The sequence below is a fragment of the Lutra lutra genome, chromosome 9 (assembly GCF_902655055.1).
Source record: "Lutra lutra chromosome 9, mLutLut1.2, whole genome shotgun sequence".
NCBI classification, from domain to species: Eukaryota; Metazoa; Chordata; class Mammalia; order Carnivora; family Mustelidae; genus Lutra; species Lutra lutra.
Window position 1 is genome coordinate 18,223,437 of NC_062286.1, and position 6,280 is coordinate 18,229,716.

The 6,280-nt window shown below is 38.6% G+C and overlaps 1 pseudogene; it reads left to right on the forward strand.

Annotated features, from left to right (window-relative positions):
• Positions 1 to 1,591: 1,591 nt before the first annotated feature.
• On the forward strand, positions 1,592 to 1,992 carry LOC125109759 (U6 snRNA-associated Sm-like protein LSm1; annotated as a pseudogene).
• Positions 1,993 to 6,280: the final 4,288 nt, after the last annotated feature.

A 6,280-nucleotide genomic window follows, 5' to 3' on the forward strand; every position in this document is an offset into this window, starting at 1 on the left:
TCACTCAGCAGAGACTGAGAACCACAGTAAGTCAGTCTCTGAGAAGTTGGGCCATGGGACTTGCAGGCTCTGCCAAGGACTCAATCAACTCAAGGCAAAGGAAAAGGGAGAGAAATGTGCTGGCTTCTCCCTTCTTCTTGCCTTCAATCTTCCTCCAGGGCCTCTCTTTGACCAAGCCCAAGAGGAGCCCTCTGTCGGGGGAGCCTGGAAAAGCAGCCAGGACAAGGCAGCATCCCCTCATACAGAGCTGGGCAGGGGAGGGAGGAAACAGGCTCTGGGGCAGCACAGGGACTAATCCTACACTGAAGACGTTAAAACTACCTCTGGGCAAAGGGGGGGTTAATTGTCTTTATTTTTTACAAGATGGCAGATTCAGAAAGAACAGGAGGGAGACATTTGGAACAAGCTTGAGAAGCAATTACCTCTTGATGCGGTATTCCTGGCTGAGATAGTTGAGTGGTGCAGATTTGGGAGGACTGGGTATAACATGGGATGTTTTCTTCCATTCAGTTATTCACACAAGGGTGTGGCTCCCTGAGAGGCCCAGTACCCAGGGCCCCAGCTTGTCCATTAAGGCACAGAGAAAATGGCCCCTCAACCAAGAGACTAGATGACTTAGACGAGAGGGAGCTCTATGGTCAAAGGATTCCCCAAACCAAAGCATAGAAGACAGATCACCCACCAGAGCTGCAAGGACCCTGTGAGCCTGCCTGGTCCCATCCCCCCCACTCCTACCTCATATTCTAAATTAAGCAATGGAGGACAAGGGGTTGAAAGAGGCTTCAACCATGGTCCTACTGCAACATAACAATAGAGTCCGAATATCACCTCAGGTCAGGTTTCCCAGAGGGTCAAAGGAGGCGTGATGTATAGTGAGTGAGTGAGTGTTTGTGTGTGTGTGTAAGTTTGAATGGAATGCCTCACATATAAAGTGAAAGATAGTAAACTATTCCACAGAGAATCAGTCTTGAGGTAAACTGAATGATCTGATTGAGAATGATCATACATGGCACATTAACCTCAATTTTAAAATACAATATAGTTTGGGGTACCTGGGTGGCTCAGGTGGTTAAGTGTCTGGCCCTTGATTTCAGCTCAGGTCATGGTCCCAGGTTGTGAGATCGAGCCCGCCTCAGGCTCCATGCCCACCTCAGGCTCCACATTCAGGCACAAGTCTGCTGGTCCATCTCCCTCTGCTCCTCTCTCTCTCTCTTTCTTAAATAAATAAATAAATAAAATCTTTTTAAAAATGCAAAATAGCTAATACTTACAATAATTTATTTTTGAAGATGTTGAAGAAGCCGAAAGACCTTGCCAGCCCTTGATTGGGGATGTCTCAAAAAGACTCAAGAAATAGAGCTAAATGTGCAATGGCCCTGGGACATGTCCTGGAAATCACTTTTTAAAAATAAATCTCTAGAGGATTTTCCAGATGACCTCAGCTGTTGAGAGCTGGGACAGCATGCTGTTCCTGGTCTGGGTTCCAGGTTTCTGTCTGGATCCCACCCAGGCACAACTATGGTGAAAGGAAGGAGATGTTGGGGATGCTAGCCCACCAAGGCGAAATACAGCAGCCCTATCTCAGCCCAGAATGAACTCTATGTCTGGCCCCACAAGCCTCCTCAAGGACATCGACAAGAAGCTCTTGGTCCTGATTTAAGATGGGAGGATGCTTATCAGTTTTATAAGAAGCATTGATCATTTTGCTAATTTAGTGTTACATCAGACTATGGAGCCCATTCATGTGAGCAAAAAGTACAGTGATATATCTCAAGGGATTTTTGTGGTCAGAAAAGAAAATGTGGTCCTTCTAGGAGATATAGTCTCGGAAAGGAGAGTGACACACCCCACCAGCAAGTGTCTGATGATGAAATCCTAGAAGAATGAAGGGTAGAACAGCAGACCAAGCTAGAAGCTGAGAAGCTGGAAGTTCAAGCTCTGGAGGATCGGGGTCTCTCCATTCATCAAGCAGAAACTGTTGATGAAGATTAGGTCAGTTTCTCAGAGGCTACTGCTCTTGGGGAGTAGGGGTTCTCACTGAACGAAAGTGACATCCTGGTCATTTCACACATTTGACTAGGGACTGTAGAGATTTGAAAAGTCATTTTTATTTTGAATTCTTTCACACATGCAACATGAAGAAATTACATGTCTTTTTTTTCCCCCCTTATTAATGGAGAAATCATTGCTCAAAAAGAACAGTGGCACAGCCTCCTTTCACACAGTGTTGTGGAGCCAGCACCTACTTTAGATTGCTCTTCTTGTCCCAAATTTCTTCATTTGGGACAATCTTCATTCACTTGTACTTCATTTGGGACATTCTTCATTTACTTGTAAATAAAATATGAATCTCAAAACTCAAAAATGAATAAACAAACAAATAAATCTCTGGAGACTTCAGCCAAGAGCAACTGTAAAAGCTAAATATATTGCATAAAATAGCTGTTAAAAGTCATCAGAGAGTAAAAGCAGCTAGGACTTTAGGGGCCAAGATTCTGGAGAAAAGGGAAAGGCAGTGAGTAAAACCGAAATTTCCTTCATGCTTTCCCTTCTAGGCATTTGCCAGTTCTTAAGAGGTATCAATGAGACAGAGGAGAAACATTGGTCTAGAACTGTAGTAGCCTAGGTGGTCTGAGAAAACAAAATTTGAAGTGTAAATCTACTGAAGCAGCCAGAACATAGGGAACTCTTATCCTGGAGAAAGAGCCTAAATAGAAATAAGCCAGGTATTCTGCATTTGATTTCCCCTCAAGGAATTTTTTCATTCCTAAGCTTTCCACATGATAGGCAAGCAGCCAAGAAACTAAGCAGTAAACAGCTTCTAAAAGGTTGAAAAACCAGTCAGAGTATGAGCAGTCTCCAAGTGCTAAGGAGAAAAAATATTGATGTTCAGGGCCCACCAAGGAGGGGAAGTTTCAGTAAATAACCTGGGTTTTTATTGAGACAGACAAAGGATTATATCCTAAGAGATGGAACAAGCCAGGCAGAGACCAGCCCTCACAAAGCCTAAAATCCAACTTCAAAATATCTCAATTCCTGATGGGATCAAGGTGTTCTGACTATTCTGCGTGGAGAGGGGGGAAAAAAATCCTCTCCAAAGGAAGGCAAAATTATTCAGAGCCTCAACCATTCTTCATTCCCAATATCCAGTGTTCAATCAAAATATGCAGCATGCTCGGAAACAAAAGCAAATTTAAAAGAGACATAGAAACTATAGAGAAACATATAAGTGATCTAGGTACTGTAGTTATCAAAGACCATAAACCTAGGATTAATATGTTCAAACAAACAGATGGATAGAAACCTGGAATCTATTTTAAAAGAAGAAAACAAAAATTCTAGGACTGAGAAATATCATAACTAAAATTAAGGATGAATAAATAGGTAATAGGTTTAATAGCAGATTAGACACAGCAGAAAAGAGGATTAGTAAATTGGAAAATAGGTCAGTAGAAAAATAATCAAATTGAAACAGAAGAAAAACAATTAGACACATATCTGCACAAAAAGAGAGACAGGAAAAGAAACAGGGAAAAGAGCATAAGAGACAGAGTGAAAAGAACCAACATATGTGGAACTTGAATCCCAGCAGAGTGGAAATGGACCAGAATCTGTATTCAAAGAGCTAAAGAGCAGAATATGTAGATTCAAGTAGCACCAACAAACTCAAACACATAAAATCAAAGAAAAGAATACAAAGGCACATTATGCTAAAGCGTCAAAAACTAAAGATAAAAATAAAAATCTTAAAATAGCCAGAGGAGGAAAAAAATTCAATAGGAGAAATCCTAAGACCCACTCTAGAAAAACAATAGAAGCCAGAAGTGAATAGAATGACAGAGCTAAAAGGCTAAGGGCAGAAAGAAGTAACTGTCAGTCTAGAATTCTATATCCACCAGAAATACCCTTAAAAAGGAAGATGAACAAAAATTTCAAGCAAATAAAAAAATAAGAAAATGCATTGTCAACATACACACATTAAAAGAAATACTAAAGGAAGTTATTCTGATGACATGATCCTACTTGGAAGAAAAGTAATGCAAAAAGAAATAGAGAGCACCAGAAATCATAAACAGAAGAGCAAATCTTTAAAACAGTAAAAATAATAATGTCTTGTGGGATTTCAAATACACAGAGAAGTAAAATACATGACCAAAATAGCATAAAAGGAAGAATGGAATTGGGTAAACAGAATTAAGGTGTTGTAAGGTCCATGAGTTGTCCACAAAGTAGTAAAATTATTAACTGAAGGATAGATTCTGTGAATGCATATGGCATATCTTTAGCAGAGTTTGGCAAACTATTACCCACATCCAAATCCTACCCACACCCAAATCCAGCCCACAGCCTGTTTTATACAGCTTGGGAACTAAGAATGGTTTTGCATTTTTAGAGACTAGTTGAAGGAGAAGGAAGAAGAAGAGGAGAGAGGGGGAAGAGGGAGTCAGAGACTATGCATATCCCTCTACACCTAAAATATTTACTATCTGTCTCTGCCCAGAAAATAAAAAGTATGCCAACCACTGCTCTGGGGGTAATTCTAAATAAATAATAAAATAATTTATAACTAACATGCTAATAGAAGAAGAAAATATAATAATGAAGAGTACTTTATTAAAAGAAGGCAACGAAAAAAAAAGAAAAAGAACAAAAACCAGATCAAGCAAATTTAAAATAAATATTAAGACAATAAAATTAACACCAAAAAATCAGGAACTTGTTAGATATAAGTAGATTCGATTATCCAATTAAAATTAAAAGACTTTCAGACGGGAAAAAAACAACACAAAACAGAAAGATCCAACTATATGCTGCTTATGGCAGATGGACACATAAACGTTGAGAGTCAATATGCCACAGAAGCACTAACCAAAGGAAAGCTGGCTTATCTATACTGTTATCAGACAAAGCAAGACTTTAAGGCATGAAGTATTCCCAGAGATAAAGCAGAGCATTTCACAATAACAAAAATTCAATTCAGCAGAAAGATTTAATAACCTGAAATGTGTATGCATCTAAAAACAAAACTTAAAACATGCAGAGCCCAAACAGAACTAAAAGGAAAACAAGTAAATCCAATAGCATAGTTGAAGATTTCAAATCCATTTTCAGCAACTTACAGACTAATCAGACAATGAATCAGTAAAGATAAAGGGGACTTCAACAACATGAGAAACGAACTTGACTTTGTTGGCATAGGTAGGGCGCCGAACCCAGCAAGAGCAGGATGACATTATTTTGAAGTGTGCATGGGATATTTAACAAAATAAACCATATTCCAAATCATAATGCAGATTTCAATAAATTGCAAAGGGTTGAAGTTTCAACAGAATATGTCCTCTTAGTTGAGTGAGAAAAAAAATCCTAGAGATCAATATGAAACACTTTAAAAATCCTCAAATATTTGGAAATTATTAAATAACACTTCTAAATAACCCATGATTCAAAAACCAAATCAGAAATTAGAAATCTTCATGGAAATTAGAAAATACTCTGAACTGGATAATAATGATGAAGCAACATGTCAAAAATTTGTAGCACAGCACTTCAGCTAGGCTTAAAGGAACAATTTACACCCTTAAATGTATATTTTAGAAAAAAAATAGCAGAAAATTCGTGACCGAATGACTACCTCAAGGAGTTAGAAAAGAATACCAAAATTAAGGCAAATAAACTAGAAGGAAAGAAATGATAACGATATAAGCAAAAGGTGAAATAGAAAAAAGATAGAAGAGAGGAAAACCAACTAAACCCAAAATTGGTTCTTTAAAAAAACTAATAAAATTTATAAATCCCTAGAAAGATGGATCAAGGGAAAAAAGGAAAACATTATTAATATCACTAATGAAAAAAGGTATCATCACTAGAAATGCATACAATTATCAAAGAGGCAATGAGAAGATGCTCTAAGTAACTTTGTGCCAATAAATTTTATAATTTAGATGAAATGGACAAATTCTGTTTTTAAAAAAATCACAACCTGAAAGTATTGACTCTGGAAAAATTAGAAAGTCTTAATTATCCTATCTATTAAAGCTAAACATTGCATTCCCATGACCTAGCAATTCTACTCTAATAGATATGTCTACCTAGTTGCACAAAAAGATGTGTAAAGGGGTGCCTGGGTGGCTCAGTGGGTTAAGCCACTGCCTTCGGCTCAGGTCATGAACTCAGGGTCCTGGGATCGAGTCCCGCATCGGGCTCTCTGCTCAGCAGGGAGCCTGCTTCCCTCCCTCTCTCTCTCTCTCTCTCTGCCTGCCTCTCTGTCTACTTGTGATCT